Source organism: Eleutherodactylus coqui, chromosome 3 (assembly GCF_035609145.1).
Source record: "Eleutherodactylus coqui strain aEleCoq1 chromosome 3, aEleCoq1.hap1, whole genome shotgun sequence".
NCBI classification, from domain to species: Eukaryota; Metazoa; Chordata; class Amphibia; order Anura; family Eleutherodactylidae; genus Eleutherodactylus; species Eleutherodactylus coqui.
Window position 1 is genome coordinate 103,167,692 of NC_089839.1, and position 21,675 is coordinate 103,189,366.

A 21,675-nucleotide genomic window follows, 5' to 3' on the forward strand; every position below is an offset into this window, starting at 1 on the left:
AGCCCTGTATGTCAGGGGAAAAATTATGTTGGTAGCTGAAGGAAAAACAATAGGGCAGTAAAACCAGCACATGGGTAAATTCCTTAAAAAGTGTCCAGTCCCTAAGGTGCATAACAGCCTGTTCCTTAAAGGGTTTTACTAATTAAAACCCAATAATAGCACATTTTATTTTTGTAATCTGTTTTTATTTTCCGATTTGTAGATTTTTCTTCAATTCTATTATCAGTGCATGACTATGGGAGTGCCCATTCTGCATTCAACAGCATTTAGAGATACTCTTTACAGCAGCCTCATGGATCATTTACACAACGGACAGAAGGGGACTCATTGCTTCTATGGGAGACTGTTCTAGACATGTGCTTTGATATGTTCAAAGGTAATTTCGCAGGGAGGGGGAAGAGGTGAGCTGTGACCATTACCTATTTTAAATGGTACACCCTGTTTTATCTACATGTATTGTAGGTGTTACCTTTCATTGCAATCCTGCCTGTGATAATAGTGACTGCTGAAAAGTTTTCCGTACAGAACAGGAAAAATTGGGCTGATGATCAGTATGAAAATATAGGATTTTAGGGATTTTTTAAAAAAATACAATTAGTGACCAATTCTTTTCTTTTTTAAAGGTCACCAAAAACTCTTATGATTCTTAAAATTCTAAACATTCTCATTAGTCATTGTGTCCCCTGTATCAGCCCCAGCAGTAATAGTATTACTATTGAGGCCTCTGTGCGGGTCACTGTTATTACTGAGGCCACTGTGGGGAGTCACTATTATCACTGAGACCAATACAGGGGACAGTATTACTACTGAGGCCACTGAGGGTCACTATTATTACTGAGGCCAATAGAGGGGACAGTATTACTTCTGAGGCCACTGAGGGTCACTGTTATTACTAAGCGCGACAGTAGAGGGGACAGTATTACTACTCAGGCCTCTGTGGAGGTCACTATTACTACTGATGTCAATATAGAGGACAGTATTACTACTGAGGCCACTGTGCGGGTTACCGTTACTGCTGAGGCCAATTTATATATATATACCGTGTTTCCCCGATAGTAAGACACCCCCGATTGTAAGACGTATCGGGGGTGTCAGGGGGGTCGGCCAATGTAAGCCGTACCCCGAAAGTAAGACATACCGTAGAAAAAAAAAATCATTACTCACCTCCCCCGGCGTTCCGTCGCGCTCCGGCAGGATGTCGCTCGCTCCTCGTCCCCGGCGCAGCATTGCTTTCTGAATGCGGGGGCTTGAAATCCCCGCCTCCAGAAAGCTAATACACACGCCGTCAGCCAGTTACATCCATTCAATGACATCATTGCACGTCTGGACGCTACGCTGAGAGACATTGCTGGATGGGGCCAAGGACAGCGGAGGTGAGGGTGTGGGTGCAGGCCAGGAGACGGTAGTGCCTGTGTCCTGAGAGGGGGGTTGGATCTCAGTGGCAGGTTGGGGCACAGGCGGAGAGGTTGGATCCTGGAGCCGTGCGGACATCAGTCATGACTGCAAATTCTGTCAAGGCAAAAGAAGGCATTACTGGTACCATGTACAACACATACTGAGGGGGTAATGCCAACCTGGCACCAGTGCAGGGCAGTCACCATTTTCTGAACTGAACAATTACTTATGAGAATGCAGTCAGATTTTCTTTTGATGATCACAAGATTCATTGCGAGTTGCCGTAATCTTACCATGACTGGAGAAAACACAGCTACACCCTACTGGCACAGCTACACCCTACTGGCTCTGCTACATCCTTAGGTCTCTAGGAGTTTATAAACTTTTGGGCATAACACTTACCAGAGGATTGCACATGTGAAGGGATCTCTGCCTAAGGGCTTATTTAGACAACCGTATATATAATGTATACGGTGTCCTTGTCTGCAGGGGGGGGTGAGGATGGAAGAGCCAGGAGCAGGAACTGAGCTCCTGCCCCCTCTCCGCCCCTTGCCACTATTTGCAATAGGAGAGGGCGAGACAGGGGCGCAGCTAAGTCCCGGTGCTTAGCTCCGCCCCCGCCCCTCCCATTGCAAATAGTGGTGAGGGGCGGGGAAGCGGTGGGAGCTCAGTTTCTGCTTCTGGCTCTTCCATCCTCGCCACCCTGCAGACAAGGACACCGTATATCGGCTCGGCGTGAAAACCGAGCCGATATAAGGTCGTCTGAAATAGTCCTAAGGGACTCAGTCCCAGGAAATTACAGGCATCTGCGTACTTTTTCACTGTGGGAAATGTGCTCTTTTGTAAATGTGCTCTGATGTGTTTTTCATCTGCTGCACTATGTTTTTTGTATAGTCGAGTCGCTGGGTCTTGTTTCTACTTGGAAGGTTTGGCTTTTTGGCCACAATTCATCCATGAAGATCACTTCTGACCAGACTTCTCTGAACAGTAGATGGGTGTACCTGGGTCCCACTGGTCTCTACTAGTTCTGAGCCGATGGCACTATTGGGTATTTTCCGATTTGGAAGGGAAGTAAGCATGTGTCTTTCATCTACTGCATCAACCTCCCTTAGCCGACCACTGCATCTACAGTCCTCAATGTTGGCCCTTTTTTTTGCCTTTTCAAAAAAAATCTTGAACATGTTAAAACTCCATTTTATTTTGAAATCTTTATTTTGAAAACTGGGAAAATAAGGATTCCGAATCTGGCACTCAATGTCCTCCGCTTGTTCCAGCTGCAATCTGACAGGGAAGATGAATCTGTATGGCATCTGGACAGCTCTCTTCCCTCGTAGAACTTCAGGCTGGGGTTGGGGTCCTTCCTCTTCCTCATGACTCTTCCAGGCTGCAAGAAAATGAAACCCAAATGATTTGAATGACCTCATTAAGATTCTCAAGTGCATAACTGCCAGCACCCAGTCTTTGGTGGCCCTGGCGACCCCGCAATATCCAGAGGTCCTGGCGACCCGGTGACATTTAAAGGCCCTGGTGATATAGTTCCCATTCCTTTGTGGTATATTGATAGCTAGAGCTCCCAGTCTTCTGTAGCACATCGGTAACTGGAGCTCCCTGGTGGTTCAGCCATGTGCACAGCACCAGCTCCTACCATAGTTTATTACATACCAATAAGTGGATAATTTCACATACTTGCTTGTTTCTCCATCTGCACCAAAGTATCTTCTGTGGGGGCTCGTCCAGTAGCTTCTCTGCCAGATGACAACCACGAGCCTTCAGTAATCTGCCAAAAACTTTTTCAGGTTATATCACAATACCAAATAAGACGATGCAACCAGAAAATCAACATTAACATCCTACGTTCTCGATCCATCAGCCCCATACCTTACATGTGGTTGGGAGATCAATTCATTTCCACAATTATTAGTCCACCATAGTAGATACAATACATAGGTGGATACAGTAGTTCCTTTCCTATTCCTATGTATTGTGGACTTGACAGCTGATGACCCCGGTGAAGAGAGCTAAAAGGTGGATCCTATATTTGTCAATGAAATGATTAGCCAATAGCCATGCATTGGCTGTTGGTTGTCCCTCTGTGTCACAGGGAATATATGAACCAGGTGAACACTACAAATTTGCTGGGGAAAAAAAGGTGTCTACCTGAAAAGGAAATCCCCCTTAAAATTTGAAAAAAATTGCGCCCCCTAGTCAGAATTAGCCGCCTCCCGGCTTGTCCCAGTTTTTCCTGGCAAGAGACCATCTCTTAGGTATTCCAATCCCCTTGCTGACGTGATTCATTAGTGACCCGGTTCTACATTTCATTTAAAGGCTTTTTCTGAGTCAGGCAAGTGTTTATTTTTTGCGCGGGCAAAAAAAGCGCTTCTAAAATAACCAATGGGTTCCTATAGAAGGGCTCACATCAAAGAATGTAGTTGAGTAAAACGGTTCGCACACCTAACAAAGATAGGACATGCTGCAGGTCACATGCAGCTCTGCGGTGTGCACCAAACATAGGACCTGTCCTATTTTTGGTGTGCTCTGTGCAGGAGTTTCCATTGACCCCTATGGGAGCAGGAGCTTATGCAGGACATTTAAAACCTGCTGTCCAGACGCACATTTTAAATGACTGCTGTAAACTCCTATTAGTCCTTGCGGAGATGAGGAGACTCCCTGAGGGTTCCCTTAATCCCTGCGGGGACTAACAGGAATTTACAACAGGACATTTACAATGTGCTTCTCGGCAGCATGTTTTAAAATGTCCTGCTGTAACCAGCGGGGTATTCCTCCAGCTCTGCTGGTGGGCAATTCCCCAGCAGTTCAGAGCAGTAGGGGACTCTCTCCCCCAGGGATTTCCATATAGCAGGAATACAGAGGGGGTGGAGTTACGGGGCTTTTCGGAGGGCTTTCCAGAAAGCGTGGGTGGAGGGGTGGGGCTAGAGGATCCACGCTCTAGCCCCACCCTCTATATATTTGCTATGGGAAATCTGAGAGAAGCCCTATAGCTCCACCCACTCTCAACTCTCTCTGCGCTATGGGGATATTTAAAGCCCTTCCCTGAAAATCACTGCAGGGGTTGCTGGCAGCCCATTGCTTGCAATGGGGCCATCGGCAGCAGTTGCAGCCCCATTGAAGGCAATGGGCACAGACCTGCATTCATGCGTGTTTGTGCACATACATGGGTACGCACTTTTGTGCGCACCTATGCACGGCACACGCACACGCTCGTGTGAAGCCACCCTTAGAGTGTGTTCACACAGGACAGAAATGCTGCAGAACATCTGCAGCATCTTACAGTACGAGCGTTATGGATAGGATTTCAAAAAATTCCATCCACAGGCTGCAAAAAAAGTGCAGCATAAATTGACCCGTGCCACGGATTTTACATCTACAGCAGGTCAATTCATACTGGGCATGTTCACACTTTCATATGAAGGGCTGAAATCCGTGGCAAATCTACATCAAAACCTGCGCCATTTAGCACGGATTTGGTGCGAATCTTGTAGCTGCAGAAAATCCAGTGAATTTGCAATGTGTGAAGAAACCAGAAAGCTGGAAAAGTCTCAAAACACATCCAAGAAACATTCGCTGTTTTTCAACTTTAGGCCACTCCCACACAAACGTTTATAAACACGCTGCGTTTTTCAGCGTTGAGAGCAGCGTCTTTACAGCATATTTTCTGTAGTAACACCGATGACATCACTTTTTTCTCTCTCCCAGCGGCATTACAAGAGTAAAAAACACACTCCAGAAACACGCTGCAACGCATGAAAGTAGAACATGCAGCGTTACTTTTAGCGACCGTTATAAAAGCCAAATGATCTTTTTGCCACACACAGTGAATCGCAGTGCGGGCATCTTTTTTAGTTTTTCGACACACATGGCCAATTGCACCACAAGCACATTTCTTTTTTTTGCCACACACAGCCAATCGCACTGCGGGCATCTTTTTTTTTTGTCACACAGCTAATCGCAGTGCGGGCATGTTTTTTTTCCTTCTTGCCACACACAGCCAATTGCACTGCGGGCATCTTTTTTTTTTCTTTGTGCCACACACAGCCAATCGCACTGTGGGCATGTTTTTTTTTCTTCTTGCCACACACAGCCAATCGCACTGCAGGCATCTTTTTTTTTTCTTTTTGCCACACACAGCCAATCGCACAGCGGAGATCTTTTTTTTTGCTTTTTGCCACACACAGTCAATCGCATCACAGACACCCTTTCTTTTCCACACAAAGCCAATCGCACTGCGGGCATGTTTTTTTTTTTTTGCCACACACAGCCAATCGCACCACAGACACCCTTTTTTTTCCACACACAGCCAATTGCACTGCAGGCATTTTTTTTTTTTTTTGCCACACACAGCCAATCGCACCACAGACACCCTTTTTTTTCCACACACAGCCAATCGCACTGCGGGCATCTTTTTTTTTTTTTGCTTTTTGCCACACACAGTCAATCGCATCACAGATACCATTTCTTTTCCACACACTGCCAATCGCACTGCGGGCATCTTTTTTTCTTTTTTTCCTTTTTGCCACACACAGCCAATTGCACTGCGGGCATATTCTTTTTTTTCTTTTTGCCACACACAGCAAATCGCACTGCGGGCATCTTTTTTTTCTTTTTGCCACACACAGCCAATCGCACTGTGGGCATCTTTTTTTTTTCTTTTTGCCGCACACAGCCAATCGGACTGCAGGCATCTTTTTTTTGCTTTTTGCTACACACAGTCAATCGCATCACAGACACCCTTTCTTTTCCACACACAGCCAATCGCACTGCAGGCATTTATTTTTTTTTTGCCACACACAGCCAATCGCACCACAGACACCCTTTTTTTTCCACACACAGCCAATCGCACTGCGGGCATCTTTTTTTTTTTTTTGCTTTTTGCCACACACAGTCAATCGCATCACAGATACCATTTCTTTTCCACACACTGCCAATCGCACTGCGGGCATCTTTTTTTCTTTTTTTCCTTTTTGCCACACACAGCCAATTGCACTGCGGGCATATTCTTTTTTTTCTTTTTGCCACACACAGCCAATCGCACTGCGGGCATGTTTTTTTTTTTTGCCACATACAGCCAATTGCACTGCGGGCGTCTTTCTTTTTTCTTTTTGCCACACACAGCCAATCGCACTGCGGGCATCTTTTTTTTTCTTTTTGCCACACACAGCCAATCGCACTGCGGGCATGTTTTTTTTTTTTTGCCACACACAGCCAATTGCACTGCGGGCGTCTTTCTTTTTTCTTTTTGCCACACACAGCCAATCGCACTGCGGGCATGTTTTTTTTTTTCTTTTTGCCACACACAGCCAATCGCACTGCGGGCATATTTATTTTTGGCCACACACAGCCAATCGCACTGCGGGCATCTTTTATTTTTTTTGCTTTTTGCCACACACAGTCAATCGCATCACAGACACCATTTCTTTTCCACACACTGCCAATCGCAATGCGGGCATCTTTTTTTTTTTCCTTTTTGCCACACACAGCCAATCGCACTGCGGGCATCTTTTTTGTTTTTTCTTTTTGCCACACACAGCCAATCGCACTGCGGGCATGTTTTTTTTCTTTTTGCCACACACAGCCAATCACACCACAGACATCCTTTTTTTTCCACACACAGCCAATCGCACTGCGGGCATCTTTTTTTTTATTTTTGCCACACACAGCCAATCGCACTGCGGGCATGTTTTTTTTTTCTTTTTGCCACACACAGCCAATCGCACTGCGGGCATATTTATTTTTTGCCACACACAGCCAATCGCACTGCGGGCATCTTTTTTTTTTTTTGCTTTTTGCCACACACAGTCAATCGCATCACAGACACCATTTCTTTTCCACACACTGCCAATCGCACTGCGGGCATCTTTTTTTCCTTTTTGCCACACACAGCCAATTGCACTGCGGGCATATTCTTTTTTTTCTTTTTGCCACACACAGCAAATCGCACTGCGGGCATCTTTTTTTTCTTTTTGCCACACACAGCCAATCGCACTGTGGGCATCTTTTTTTTTTCTTTTTGCCGCACACAGCCAATCGGACTGCAGGCATCTTTTTTTTGCTTTTTGCTACACACAGTCAATCGCATCACAGACACCCTTTCTTTTCCACACACTGCCAATCGCACTGCGGGCATCTTTTTTTTTTCTTTTTGCCACACACAGCCAATCGCACTGCGGGCATGTTTTTTTTTTTTGCCACACACAGCCAATTGCACTGCGGGCGTCTTTCTTTTTTCTTTTTGCCACACACAGCCAATCGCACTGCGGGCAGGTTTTTTGTTCTTTTTGCCACACACAGCCAATCGCACCACAGTCATCCTTTTTTTCCCCACAAACAGCCAATCGCACTGCGGGCATATTTATTTTTTGCTTTTTGCCACACACAGCCAATCGCATCACAAACACCCTTTCTTTTCCACACACTGCCAATCGCACTGCGGGCATCTTTTTTTTATTTTTTTTGCCACACACAGCCAATCGCACTGCGGGCATCTTTTTTTTCTCTTTGCCACACACAGCCAATCGCACCACAGACATTCTTTGTTTCCACACACAGCTAATCGCACTGTGGGCATCATTTTTTCCCCCCACTCACAGCCAATCGCACTGCGGGTATCTTTTTTTTCTTTTTTCCACACACAGCCAATCGCATCACAGACACCCTTTCTTTTCCACACACTGCCAATCGCACTGCGGGCATCTTATTTTTTTTTTTTTCCTTTTTGCCACACACAGCCAATCGCACTGCGGGCAGGTTTTTTGTTCTTTTTGCCACACACAGCCAATCGCACCACAGTCATCCTTTTTTTCCACAAACAACCAATCGCACTGCGGGCATCTTTTTTTGCTTTTTGCCACACACAGCGAATTGCACCATAGACACTTTTTTTTTCACACACAGCCAATCGCACTGCGGGCATTTTTTTTTTCTTTTTGCCACACACAGCCAATCGCACTGCGGGTATCTTTTTTTTTTTGCTTTTTGCCACACACAGTCAAACGCATCACAGACACCCTTTCTTTTCCACACACTGCCAATCGCACTGCGGGCATCTTTTTTTTCTCTTTGCCACACACAGCCAATCGCACCACAGACATTCTTTGTTTCCACACACAGCTAATCGCACTGCGGGCATCATTTTTTTCCCCCACACACAGCCAATCGCACTGCCGGTATCTTTTTTTTCTTTTTGCCACACACAGCCAATCGCACCATAGACACACTTTTTTTTCCACACACAGCCAATTGCAGTGCGGGCATGTATTTTTTTTTTTTTGCCACACACAGCCAATCGCACTGCGGGCATCTTTTTATTTTTTTCTTTTTGCCACACACAGCCAATCGCACTGCGGGCATCTTTTTTTTTTTCTTTTTGCCACACACAGCCAATCGCACTGCGGGCATCTTTATTTTCTTTTTGCCACACACAGCCAATCTCACCATAGACAGCCTTTTTTTGCCACACACAGCCAATCGCACTGCGGGCATGTTTTTTTTTTCTTTTTGCCACACACAGCCAATCGCACTGTGGGCATCTTTTAATTTTTTTCTTTTTGCCACACACAGCCAATCGCACTGCGGGCATCTTTTTTTTTTCTTTTTGCCACCCACAGCCAATCGCACTGCGGGCATGTATTTTTTTTTTTCTTTTTGCCACACACAGCCAATCGCACTGCGGGCATGTTTTTTTTTTCTTTTTGCCACACACAGCCAATCGCACTGCGTGCATCTTTTTTTTTTCCTTTTTGCCACACACAGCCAATCGCACTGCGGGCAGGTTTTTTGTTCTTTTTGCCACACACAGCCAATCGCACCACAGTCATCCTTTTTTTCCCCACAAACAGCCAATCGCACTGCGGGCATATTTATTTTTTGCTTTTTGCCACACACAGCCAATCGCATCACAGACACCCTTTCTTTTCCACACACTGCCAATCGCACTGCGGGCATCTTTTTTTTATTTTTTTTGCCACACACAGCCAATCGCACTGCGGGCATCTTTTTTTTCTCTTTGCCACACACAGCCAATCGCACCACAGACATTCTTTGTTTCCACACACAGCTAATCGCACTGTGGGCATCATTTTTTTCCCCCACTCACAGCCAATCGCACTGCGGGTATCTTTTTTTTCTTTTTTCCACACACAGCCAATCGCATCACAGACACCCTTTCTTTTCCACACACTGCCAATCGCACTGCGGGCATCTTTTTTTTTTTTTTTTCCTTTTTGCCACACACAGCCAATCGCACTGCGGGCAGGTTTTTTGTTCTTTTTGCCACACACAGCCAATCGCACCACAGTCATCCTTTTTTTCCACAAACAACCAATCGCACTGCGGGCATTTTTTTTTTCTTTTTGCCACACACAGCGAATCGCACCATAGACACTTTTTTTTTCACACACAGCCAATCGCATCACAGACACCCTTTCTTTTCCACACACTGCCAATCGCACTGCGGGCATCTTTTTTTTTTTCCTTTTTGCCACACACAGCCAATCGCACTGCGGGCATCTTTTTTTTTTTTCTTTTTGCCACACACAGCCAATCGCACCATAGACACCCTTTCTTTTGCCACACACAACCAATCGCACTGCGAGCGTCTTTCTTTTTTCTTTTTGCCACACACAGCCAATCGCACTGTGGGCATGTATTTTTTTTCTTTTTGCCAGACACAGCCAATTGCACTGCGGGCATCCTTTTTTTCTTTGCTTTTTGCCACACACAGCCAATCGCACTGCGGGCATCTTTTTTGTTTTTTCTTTTTGCCACACACAGCCAATCGCACTGCGGGCATGTTTTTTTTCTTTTTGCCACACACAGCCAATCGCACCACAGACATCCTTTTTTTCCCACACACAGCCAATCGCACTGCGGGCATCTTTTTTTTTATTTTTGCCACACACAGCCAATCGCACTGCGGGCATGTTTTTTTTTTCTTTTTGCCACACACAGCCAATCGCACTGCGGGCATATTTATTTTTTGCCACACACAGCCAATCGCACTGCGGGCATCTTTTTTTTTTTTGCTTTTTGCCACACACAGTCAATCGCATCACAGACACAATTTCTTTTCCACACACTGCCAATCGCAATGCGGGCATCTTTTTTTTTCCCTTTTTGCCACACACAGCCAATCGCACTGCGGGCATCTTTTTTGTTTTTTCTTTTTGCCACACACAGCCAATCGCACTGCGGGCATGTTTTTTTTCTTTTTGCCACACACAGCCAATCACACCACAGACATCCTTTTTTTTCCACACACAGCCAATCGCACTGCGGGCATCTTTTTTTTTCTTTTTTCCACACACAGCCAATCGCACTGCGGGCATATTTATTTTTTGCCACACACAGCCAATCGCACTGCGGGCATCTTTTTTTTTTTTTGCTTTTTGCCACACACAGTCAATCGCATCACAGACACCATTTCTTTTCCACACACTGCCAATCGCACTGCGGGCATCTTTTTTTCTTTTTTTCCTTTTTGCCACACACAGCCAATCGCACTGCGGGCATATTCTTTTTTTTCTTTTTGCCACACACAGCTAATCGCACTGCGGGCATTTTTTTTTTCTTTTTTTTCCACACACAGCCAATCGCACTGCGTGCATGTTTTTTTTTCTTTTTTGCCACACACAGCCAATCGCACTGCCGTCATCTTTTTTTTTTTTGCTTTTTGCCACACACACAGTCAATCGCATCACAGACAGCATTTCTTTTCCACACAACGCCAATCGCACTGCGGGCATCTTTTTTTCTTTTTTTCCTTTTTGCCACACACAGCCAATCACACTGCGGGCATGTTTTTTTTTTCTTTTTGCCACACACAGCCAATCGCACCACAGTCATCCTTTTTTTCCACAAACAACCAATCGCACTGCGGGCATCTTTTTTTTCTTTTTGCCACACACAGCGAATCGCACCATAGACACTTTTTTTTTCACACACAGCCAATCGCACTGCGGGCATTTTTTTTTTTCTTTTTGCCACACACAGCCAATCGCACTGCGGGTATCTTTTTTTTTTTGCTTTTTGCCACACACAGTCAAACGCATCACAGACACCCTTTCTTTTCCACACACTGCCAATCGCACTGCGGGCATCTTTTTTTTCTCTTTGCCACACACAGCCAATCGCACCACAGACAATCTTTGTTTCCACACACAGCTAATCGCACTGCGGGCATCATTTTTTTCCCCCACACACAGCCAATCGCACTGCCGGTATCTTTTTTTTCTTTTTGCCACACACAGCCAATCGCACCATAGACACACTTTTTTTTCCACACACAGCCAATTGCAGTGCGGGCATGTTTTTTTTTGCCACACACAGCCAATCGCACTGCGGGCATCTTTATTTTCTTTTTGCCACACACAGCCAATCTCACCATAGACAGCCTTTTTTTGCCACACACAGCCAATCGCACTGCGGGCATGTTTTTTTTTTCTTTTTGCCACACACAGCCAATCGCACTGCGGGCATGTTTTTTTTCTTCTTTTTGCCACACACAGGCAATCGCACTGCGGGCATGTTTTTTTTTTTTTCTTTTTGCCACACACAGCCAATCGCACTGTGGGCATCTTTTTTTTTTTTGCTTTTTGCCACACACAGCCAATCGCATCAGAGACACCCTTTCTTTTCCACACACTGCCAATCGCACTGCGGGCATCTTTTTTTTTTTCCTTTTTGCCACACACAGCCAATCGCACTGCTGGCATCTTTTTTTTCTTTTTGCCACACAGCCAATCGCACTGTGGGCATCTTTTTTTTTTTCCTTTTTGCCACACACAGCCAATCGCATCACAGACACCCTTTCTTTTCCACACACTGCCAATCGCAGTGCGGGCATCTTTTTTTTTTCCTTTTTGCCACACACAGCCAATCGCACTGCGGGCAGGTTTTTTGTTCTTTTTGCCACACACAGCCAATCGCACCACAGTCATCCTTTTTTTCCTCACAAACAGCCAATCGCACTGCGGGCATCTTTTTTTTCTTTTTGCCACACACAGCGAATCGCACCATAGACACTTTTTTTTTCACACACAGCCAATCACACTGCGGGCATTTTTTTTTTCTTTTTGCCACACACAGCCAATCGCACTGCGGGCCTTGATTTTATTTTCTTTTCGCCACACACAGCCAATTGCACTGCGGGCATCTTTTAAGATCTATTTCATGGAAAAACGTCTTCCAAATTATATATATTTTTAGGGTTCCGGCAGAGGAGCGTTTTTTTCCCGCATCCATAGATGCAAAAAAAAAAACGGGTCTATTAGAACAAATGCTTTCCAATGAATGTGGTCACATGTCTGTTTTTTACTAGTGAACAATTCGCCCCTGCAAAAAAAATAGGACAGCAGTTTTTTGATTCGCACAAAAATGACGTTTTCATGCAAATGGATGCAACTTTGACAATATGAAATCTTAGTCAAAGCCCTTAAATGAACCCTAGATGCAGAAAAAAAATTAAAAATATATATATTATAGCTGTGATTGGTCAAAGCGCTCAACCAATCAGGAAGAGCTGTGGCAGAGGAATTCTTCAGCCTATATATGTATATATTATTTTTTTTTCCTTAAAGAGAAACCATGGCTGATTTTAAGGGGAGGGCTTATATTTAAAACCCTTCTCTGAAAATCACTGCAGGGGTTGCCGGCATCCTATCGTGTTCCATTGAAAGCAATGCTGCACGGACCTGCATTCACACGTGTTTGTGCATGTACGTGGGTGCGTGGTTTTGTGAGCACCTATGTATGGCACACGCACGCACTCGTCTGAATGCGCCCTTATAAAGCAAAAAATACGGTATATACAGTTAGTTATATAGTCTTTTAAATGTACATTTTCTTTTGCCCTATAGCTGCCATACAGGGACTAACATTATGCCAAGACTCATTTTATTTGATAGTCTCTATTGCCATTATCGCTACTATTGGTTTTATTACTATGAGGGCTCTTTCACACGGCCGTTGGTGTTTTGACGTGTGCCCACCGGCGCCATAAAAACGTGTGAACGGGCACAGAAATCTAACGTTTGTGCGCCCGTTCAGACGGCCTGAGCCCAGTGCATATACGCCGAAGCCGCAATGCCGTTGGGCAGGGGAAGACAGTTTAGCTCTGCTAAGCTGTTCTCCCCCTTCCCCTCACCGACTCTCTGCAAAGGGAGGAGGCGGGACGGGGCAGGAGCTAGTGTGCCAAGCTCCCGCCCCCTCTCCGTCCCTTGTTGGCCGCCAGCAATAGGAGGGGTGGTGCTTAGCTCCGTCCCCGCCCCGCTCCCTCCCATTGCAAACAACTGGCGAGGGGCAAAGAGGAGGAGAGAAGGGGGAGAGAGTTCAGCAGTCACGCTGCTAAACTCCCTCCCACCTCCCCTCTCCGGCAGCTGTCATTGGCTCCCATAGGAATCTATGGCAGTGGCTATATTCTGGCCGGGAAAGATAGTTCCAGGACTATCTTTCCTGCGTGGCGTAAAAGCGCCTGGTATATCACACTACCAACTACTGTCCACGTCACCTTTTACTCCACTGTGACTCTACACCATATATGAATGTGTTGTATCGTGTAACCCCAGCAAGTACTGAGGAAGACGTTCCCAAACCCCCAGACGCGGATACAAGCTGGTTTTAAATGAAAAAAAACTGAGTTTTTTTGACAAAACACCCGAGATCAAGCAGTCCCACTTCCATTTTTATCCCATTTCCTCTTCCCCGGGGGCGCTCCATCCATTTTTCTTTCCCTCCTCCACACTATTGTCACTATAGGGGGATGTCTCCCCTTTAAGGGCTCATGTCCACGGGTATATATATAAAATACTCCGGGTCTCCCACAGTGTTGTACACATATATAGCCAATACACTCCTCCGGCAGAGACCGTTTATGGGCTGTGCATGGCACTGCGCATGCCTGGGAATCTGTCGTCACGCACATGCGCAGTCTGATTTTCTCTTTTTAATTCCCCGCTCTGAACAGCGCAGGGATGCGTATGGAAACACTGCCTGTATCAATGTATTGTGTATGGACAGCGTATTGATACACAGCCCAAACAAGGGCTGCATATGACACACAGAGAGATAGTGCATGCTGCAATTTATTTCTCTTGCGTATCGATAGGCAGTGCCCACACACAGGTGGGTATGGAGCAATGGAAGCCCATATACTTTCATTGCCTCCATTCTCTGCATATCACTCATGCGTGCAATGCATGCGGAATTCGTGGTGGGAAAACGCCCGTGGACATGAGCCCGAACTGGGGCTCATATGGACGCTTCAGCTATAGTGGGAAAGTGTGAAATAGAAAAGAGGCAATATAAATGACCCCCCAGGAGGTGTTTGATGTAAAAATAAATAAATACAGAATTAAATATATATTAAATAAAACCACTTAACACCGACGCCAGCCAAAATCAGCGCTATTTGCGCCCTGTAATCTAAAACTATACAAATTATATATCTATACAGCGAAACCGAAATGAGGAACCCATTCCCTACTTTATTTTAGTGTAAATATTCTAATTTTACAAATAAACAACTATTATTTAAAAAAAAAACATTTTTTAGCTTATTACTAGATATTTAAAAAAAATAAATAAAAAATAAATAAAAAATGGCCCTATATGTCATAGAAAGAAAAATGCTGCAAAAATCATTTTGGGAGCAAAAGAAAACAAACAAAAAATAGGGGAGTAAAATCACCATACGGGTAAAATCCCCAAAAAGTGGTCCTTTAGGGGTTTTAAAAAAATGATTTTTGCTGCAGTTTACCAGCAAAGCGCATCAAAAAGACACACAAAAAAATGTGACTGCAGTATAAAGGAAGGACTTGTCTATTAGATGTTCTCTAGCGAGCGGCTGAGAATACAATCCCCTCATATAAAAGGGTTCCCCATGATATCTAACAATCACCAGCTCAGTATATAAACATGGAAACCCAGAGAGATGTGACACTTATCTGTGAGCGGCCAGAAGCTCCTCCGGACAGGGATGATGAAGGCTGCTAACAGCGAGCAGCAGCGGTTAAATCCACGTAACGTCCACCTGCAGCGTCCAGAAGCTCTTCCCAGACAGGGATGATGTAGGCTGCTAACAGCAAGCAGCAGCGGTTATATCCACGTAACGTCCACCTAGAGCGTCCAGAAGCTCCTCTCGGACAGAGATGATGTAGGCTGCTAACAGCAAGCAGCAGCGGTTATATCCACGTGACGTCTATCTAGAGCGTCCAGAAACTCCTCTCAGTCAGAGATGATGTAGGCTGATAACAGCGAACAGCAGCGGTTATATCCACGTAACGTCCACCTAAAGCGTCCAGAAGCTCCTCTCAGACAGGGATGATGAAGGCTGCCAACAGTGAACAGCAGCGGTTACATCCACGTAACGTCCATCTGGAGCGCCCAGAAGCTCCTCCCGGACAGGGATGATGAAGGCTGCCAACAGTGAACAGCAGCGGTTACATCCACGTAACGTCCATCTGGAGCGCCCAGAAGCTCCTCCCGGACAGGGATGATGTAGGCTGATAACAGCGAACAGCAGCGGTTATATCCACGTAACGTCCACCTGGAGCGCCCAGAAGCTCCTCCCGTACAGAGATGATGTAGGCTGCTAACAGCGAGCAGCAGCGGTTATATCCACGTAACGTCCACCTGCAGCGTCCAGAAGCTCCTCCCGTACAGAGATGATGTAGGCTGCTAACAGCGAGCAGCAGCGGTTATATCCACGTAACGTCCACCTGGAGCGCCCAGAAGCTCCTCTCGGACAGGGATGATGTAGGCTGCTAACAGCAAGCAGCAGCGGTTACATCCACGTAACGTCCACCTGGAGCGCCCAGAAGCTCCTCTCGGACAGGGATGATGTACGCAGCCAACGGTTGAGGAGAAGTTATGGGGTGTAGCAGAGGCAGCAGAGCTCCGGTGACTGTTGTAGTGCCGCTGCTGCAGGAACTGCCTGTGCGGACGGGTTCTATCTGCTTCTAGAACTGCAGACCGCTCTGACCTCACAAGATTCCATTGAAACCCCTGTGACCTCACTCGACCGCACATACACACACCCTCACAGGTGGGTAGGAGCGGCCACAGGCCTCTCTAACCAGGGATCTTCTAGACACATTTTAGGCTCATTTCTCACATATTGCGTAAATCCACACTGGAATTCAGCAGAATAATCCACAACAAATTCTGAGGATTTTGGCGCAGATTTCACTCATATTAAAATGAATAAAATCCACCTTGAAATATCCACAACCAGCAGAGCATGCTGGGAAGGTGAAAATCCGCAGCGAGACTCCAATCCACGGCAGATTGTTTTCACTGTGAGTGAAATCCCCATTCACCGGTATTTGACTCTAATTGGAATTTCGGTGCTAAATCAGCAAGCAAACCGGACTATGACTCTTTCACCAATATTTGGCTATATGTTCTGATGAAGCGCCCCATATTTAGACCAGCGTTACGCAGCTTATGCCGCCATACTGCAATGTGTGAGCCGTGTTTGTTGCTACTTGGGGAGGGCTCTGTAATACGATTTCTGTCAAAAACCTAAAAAATACGACAATGCGGGATTTTCACCATCACAAGATCAGATCTGCATGACATTGCAGGTACAGATTCAGTGTAATGCGTTCCTGTAGGCGAATGGTGCACGGAATATCGCAGTGCAATCTAGCATAAACCTGTGATAATCACTCACATTAACACCCTGCAGAGACCTGAACTTAATAAAAACGGCTAGTGCAATAGAATCGCGAGGGTTAAACATCATATATCTTGTAAGATAAGAGGAGAAGCCGTCACATTACTGTTCCCCTGCCCCCAGATACCGGCGCTACCAGGGTCCTCCACTGCTCTCCTGCCCCTAGATACCGGCACTACCAGGGTCCTCCACCTCTCTCCTGCCCCCAGATACCGGCACTACCAGGGTCCTCCACCGCTCTCCTGCTCCCTGATGCCAGCACTACCAGGGTCCTCCACCGCTCTCCTGCCCCCAGATACCGTCACTACCAGGGTCCTTCACCGCTCTCCTGCCCCCAGATACCGGCACTACCAGGGTCCTCCACCGCTCTCCTGACCCCAGATACTGGCGCTACCAAGGTCCTCCACCGCTCTCCTGCCCCTTGATGCCAGCACTACCAGGGTCCTCCACCGCTCTCCTGCCCCCTGATGCCAGCACTACCAGGGTCCTCCACCGCTCTCCTGCCCCCTGATGCCAGCACTACCAGGGTCCTCCACCGCTCTCCTGCCCCCAGATACCGGCACTACCAGGGTCCTCCACTGCTCTCCTGCCCCCTGATGCCGGCACTACCAAGACCCTTCACCACTCTCCTGCCCCCTGATGCTGGCTATACCACCCTTCTCTCGCCTTCATTTATCAAAGCTGTCTGAAAAAAAAATTTGGCCTTGTTGCCCGTAGCAACCAATCACAGCACAGCTCTGATTTCTGAAACGGCTCTAGTTACATGACAGCTGCGCTCTGATTGGTTGCTATGGGCAACAAGGCAGGTTTGTCTTCTAGATAGATTAGATTAATGAGCCCGTCTGTTCTTTCTGTCCCAGCGCTGACATGTCCGCACCACATACAATGCGGTGACCTGCAGTAACGCCAAACCTGCAGGATGCTGCGATTACAAAAATAGCCACCGACCCAAGAAACGCACGACTAAAGGAGAAAACCCCCACAAAGGATCCCTGTAGTGTTTATGGAGCTCCACACTTCACTGTTGATCTGCTAAAATCTGGCCGCAGGGTTTATGGAAAAAAATAATCCAGAAAAACGTCCCTAAAAATACGTCACTATAAATGCGCGGGAGTAAAAGCATCCGTAAAGTGTATTCACGTGTCGCAGTCAAGGTGCGGCTGAGAACCACATCAAAGACCGCGTGTACTTTTACCTGTAAAAACCATGTGACCAAAAAACACATCTCACATCTGCGGCAAAACTGGCGGGGTTCTCAGATTTGGTGTGAATATACCCTTACGCACCACGCTCTGCACCGCGTGCTTTACACTGTATTTACACAGGCCAGTGCGATATAGGTGAGAGAAAATCGTATATATATATATATATATATATTATATATATATATATATATATATATCACAGTTGTAAACCTGCGTTTTCAGGTTTCTGCGAAACGTTCCCATGTTCAAAATGCGCTATTCGCATCACTGTAGGTGCGTTTTTAAACGTGAAAAATAATAAAAAAGAATGAATGAGCAGTTCTTGCAGTGGAATTGCCTCAAAACAGGACATGCTGCGTTATTTTGCACTTGCACTTGTGTGCGCCGTGAGGTCACAACCGCTGCATGAACAACGAGTAACGTGAATATTCCCACAAAGAGACAGTTCATCTGTGCATGCGCCAGCTGAAGACCTCGCGGCGCACATGTGAGACTTGGCAGCGCTACATGGATGACGCCTACTGCGTCATCCACGGCTAAGGAGTTGGGAGGGGTGGACTTTGGAGCCGAATAAGCTGCTAGTAGATGGTCCAGCTTGCTCAGCTGATCGCTCTGCCTATTTTGGCCATAAAGGCGTGAAGATTTTTGGGGTATTTTCATCTCCAATTTTCAAAAGACATAACTTTTTTATTTTTCTGTTGACTTGGCGTTATTTTGGTAGGCAAAATGAACAAAATGAGCATTTTGCCTCTGCATCTTTTAGGGTTTATATTTACGTTTTTTGCAAGATGAATAGTGCGTACAGGCTGGATCTTCTTTCTTCAGCACTGCGGATGTGTCTGGGCTTTTTTTTTTTCCTTCAAATCTCCTGCTTTCCTGTGGATTTGTAGCACCTCCACAGTGACAGCTGCAGGTGTGCTGTGGTGAGGGTGGATTCCATTGATTTCAATAGAACCCGTCGCTGTTGGACCCGCTGGAAATTGAAGCATGCTGCGATTCCTTCCTATGCGTGCATCTCGCACACTGGAAAAAAAATCATATCCGCATGCTTTTACTTGCCATGCGGATGGTAATACATCCCTATGGGTGGCAAGACGCGCAGATCTCCTGTGCAGGAGACACGCACGGATTTTATAATTAAAATCCGCACCTGGACATCGGGTCTTCACAAAGGAGCTGGCTGGTTAAAACATAGTTATGTTTCATATAAAATAACTACTTTTATAGTAATGGGATTTGTCTGGTTTTTTTAATCATAAACTCTGTGGAACTGTACAGGGAAAGCTCTGTGCCCTATAGCAAGTACAAAATCATAGTAAGGTAAGTTCTGCCACCTAGAGGCAAAACATAGAAATGGCAGGGACAATGATAAATATAAGGTTCTGCACATGGGCAGGGAAATACATGTCACCATTACACACTAAATGGGAAACCACTGGGTAACACTGACATGGAAAAGGACTTGGAGGTTTTAGTTAACTGTAAACTTAACTGAAGTAACGCTGCCAAGGCAAATAGGATCATCAGATGCATTAAAAGAGGTCTAGGGGCACTCAAGAAGGACGTATCAGAGCCTGAGCGGGTACAAAGGCTGGCAACTGAAGTAATAAACGTAATGGGCGGACTACAATACCCAGGGAGGTTATCAAAATTGGGATTATTTAGTTTAGAAAAAAGACAGCTGAGGGGCGACCGAATAACTATGTATAAATATATCAGGGGACAATACAGCGATCTCTCCCATCGTCTGTTTATACCCAGGACTGTGACTGTAACAAGGGGCACCCTCTACATCTAGAGTAAAGAAGGTTTCTACACCGATATAGAAGGGGGTTCTTTACTCTAAGAGCAGTGAGACTATGGAACTCTCAGCCTGAGGACGTGGTGATGGCAAAGTTGGTAAAAGAATATAAGAGGGGCCTGGACGCCTTTCTTGAGCGATACAATCTTACATGTTATATCACTGATTACTACAGAAGGTTTGGTGATCCGGGGATTATTCTAATCGCCAGATTGGAGTCATGGAGGATTTTTTTCCCCCTGTGATATCGCTGCGCTTTTTTCAATGGGAACGCAGCGATATTGCAGCATGAAAAAAACGCTAGTGGGTAAAAGCCCTAAGGCCTCCTGTCCACGGGCAATTCTGCATTGCGTTATCCGCGGCGATAATCCACATGCGGGTAACACAATGAACGCTTGCCATAGGACAACTATGGAAAGCGCAGCCCGATGTACACAAATGGAAATCCGCCACAATTTTCCGCTCAAGTATAAAATTTGCGGCATGTCACGATATTTTCCTCGATGAACCTATCATAATGATAGGATAATTGCGGTGACTTTAGTGTCCTTCCACGACAGAAATCTGCTTGCCCGCGGGCGTAAAACCGCAACACCCATGAACAGGCAGCCTTAGTGCTCCCCCCTCTGCCATAGGGGAGGAGGGGGAAGCAATAAAAGGTCTTCGCGATCAGCCTATATTAATGATAGGCTCACCACGAAGAGTCGCTGCATGCAGCAATTTTAATCACACGAGCGGAAAATCGCTTTCATTTTCTGCTTGTGTGCAGTAGGCTACGCTTTCCATAGTAATCCTGGCATGCGAGTTCCGTGTGCGATTTATTGCCACGAATCTCGCAATGACACCTCGCCCATGGACATCCAGCCTCATTGAGGAAAATTGGCTTCTACCTCACTGTTTGTTTGTTTATTTGCCTTCCTTTGGATCAACATTTGGGAGTAATAGGCTCACCTGGATGGATGTGTCTTTTTTCAGCATGAGAGTGCATTCACATGAGCTTGTACATACATAGGTGCACACAAAACCGCGCACCCATGTACATGCACAAACATGCATGAATGCAGGTCTGTGTCCATTGCCCTCAATGGGGCCACGGCTGCTGTTGGCGGCCCCATTGCAATCACAGAAAATGGCCGTTAATTACTGACTGAGGAGTGCATATAGATGCATCCTCTCACCATGCAGGTAGCTGACTACCAAATGGAGGAGCCAATAACACCTGTGCAGGACCCCCCTCACTATCAAGAGGCAGTGTGAGTGGTTGTTTTATCGGTCTCCTGCACAGGTGTTATTGGCTCCTCCATTTGGTGGTCAGCTACCTGCATGGTGAGAGGATGCATCTATATGCACTCCTTACTCAGTAAGTAACGGCCATTTTCTGTGATTGTTTTTAATTCTTGATTTCCCCTTCTGTGATGCATTTATATTAGTGTAGGGACCCACTACAACGCAAGGAACCGTGAAGTGGCTAGTGGGCTCATGTATCTTGGCCAACATCCAACCAATGCCTTGCATTTATTATCTATCATTCACATACAGTGTGGCATTAAGACTCCAGGTTGGCGGAATCTGCTCATTCACCTACT